Source organism: Choloepus didactylus, chromosome X (assembly GCF_015220235.1).
Source record: "Choloepus didactylus isolate mChoDid1 chromosome X, mChoDid1.pri, whole genome shotgun sequence".
Taxonomy (NCBI): domain Eukaryota; kingdom Metazoa; phylum Chordata; class Mammalia; order Pilosa; family Megalonychidae; genus Choloepus; species Choloepus didactylus.
This window is the reverse complement of record NC_051334.1, coordinates 134,091,350-134,093,877: the sequence shown is the minus strand read 5'-3', so window position 1 is coordinate 134,093,877 and position 2,528 is coordinate 134,091,350.

Sequence of the window (2,528 nt, the reverse complement as noted above, 5' to 3'; positions counted from 1 at the left end):
TTTATTTTCTCTTTCAGTGTGGTTTGTTTTTCTCTGTGGTCCCACAGCTACAAAATTAGTTTTAAGGTAGTCAGTATGGGAAGGAAGCAGATAGGAGTGTGCAAAGAACAAGACGGGCACCTTAGTAAAGAGAAAGAAAATGTCTTGGACAACATTTATAACATTTCCATAAGACAATGTGTTCTGATTTCAAATTAACTGATTTTTAAATGAACTTCTGAAATACAGTTCAATTGTAAATTAGGTGTTACCTGTGTAATCTTAGCCTTATTACTCTTAGGCAAAGGACAATATCTTGGTTTAATTTTTGATAATTACATCACACATAGAATCACAATTTTTACTACATCTATATCTATATCTATATTCATGTTCTGTATGTGATGATTGGCTCCTCAAATCTAAGAACAATACCTTGATTTCTAACAGTGTCTGGCAATGTCTTTGCAAATTGTAGGCAATGAATATGTAATATACAAATGATTTACTGGATATAACAATTAAGAATAAACTTATGAGATTCACAGTTATTCAAGTCCACCAATACTATTGTTTAAAAGGTGGTAGTAAAATCTGAAATGTTCTTGACCAAATAGAAAAATGATCCTGTGAAACAGTGATAAGAAAAAGCAAGAGGGAGGGCAGGACAAGATGGCAGAGTGGTGGGGTATAGGTTTTAGTTACTCCTTCAGGGCAGTAGGTAGAAAGCCAGGAACTGCATGGACTGGACACAGGAGAGCAATTTGACTTTGGGCATAGTTCATACAACACTCGTGAATGCATGGAACATCTGAGATCAGTGAAATCTCTAAGTTCTGGTGGCCAGGGGACCCATGCCCCTCCCTTCCAGGCTCAGTCCTATGGGAGGAGGGGCCATCAGTGCTGGAAATGAGGAGGGAGAAATGCAGTTGTGGCTCTTATTGAAAATTCAGATTGCTGATCCAAACTCCAAACATAGATAGACTGAGATCAGACACCAGAGAATCCGGAAGCAGTCAGCCTGGTGGAGAGGAAATAGGGTTAGAAAAAACAGCAAAAAAAAATAAAAAAATAAAAAAATAAAAACAGAGACTTTTTGGAGTTCTGGTGAACATAGAACAGAGAAGGGCAGGGCTCAAACAGAGTCAGGCTCATATGCAAATCCAGAAGCAGAGTTTCCTTATCTGAAGAGCCAGTTTCTCTGCTTTCTTGATTGTTCCTTAATGGCCCTAAACTCCTTGTCTCTTAGCATCTCAATAGCCCATTAGATCTGCAAGAAGGACTCTTTTTTTCCCTTTTTCTCTTTTTCTAAAGCAATTACTCTAAGAAGCCTGTTACAGAAAGCCTCAAAGACTGGCAATTTGGGCCCAGACAAGAGCAGAGCTAAGAGAGCTCTGAGGCAAAAGGCAATAAGTCCAGTGGCTGAGAAAATTTGCTAAACACCACAACTTCCCAAGAAAAGGGGGGTGTCCCCTTACAGCCATCTTCCCAGTGGGCTAGGAATGCTCTTGCCTGGCACCAGCACCACAGCCCAGACCTGCCTCACAACCCAGTGTGATGGGAAGTATTTCCAACAACACATGCACACACCACAATATCAGGGATGGACAATAGCCTTTCCTGAACCCTCAGCTAATTTTCCCAGAGCTGGGAAGGTGGAGCTGTGTGAAAAGGGGGAAACTAACATGCTCCATTCAGCCATTCTTTTAGCACTCTGGGAACACCCCTACGCAGTCCAGCAGCCCAGAACCTCCCTTGGGGGATGGCACTCACCTGTGACATAGCACAGTCATCCCTCAGCAGAGGACCAAGGAGTGCATGGCTTGGAAGAAGGACCCACTCACAAGTCCCAGGGACCATACACCAAAACCAAGGACTGGTGGGTCAGCAGCAGAGAAAAAATATGGCAAGAATGAACTGAAAGATTAGACTATTGCAACAGCTTAAATCTCCAGGAACACCTGGGAAATTTGATTATTAAAGCTGCCTCCCTCCCTAAATGCTCAGACATACACCCCATATGCAGGGCGGACAACACCAACTACACATGCAAGCTTGGTACACCAATTGGACCCCACAAGATGCACACCCCCACTCACCACAAAGACAAAGTGGGGGAGAAGTGGCTTGAGGGGAATAGGTGGCTTGCAGATGCCACCTTCTGGTAAGTAAGAGAAAGTATACTCCATTAAGCTATAGATCTGACAAATTAGACATAAGCATTTGAATCAGTCTACATAACCTAAAAGAACCCTGTCAAGTTAAGCAAATGCCAAGAGGCCAAAAACAACAGGAAATTTTAAAGCATATGAAAAAAACAGATGATATGGACAACCCAAGCCCAAGCACCCAAATCAAAAGATCAGAGGAGACACAGTACCTGGAGCAATTAATCAAAGAAATAAAGACAAACAATAAAAGCATGGCAAAGGATGAAAGGATGTGAAGAAGATCATGGCACAGGATATAAAGGACATGAAGAAGACCCTAGAAGAGCATAAAGAAGAAATTGCTAGAATAAATAAAAAAAAAAAAATAGATGATCTTAG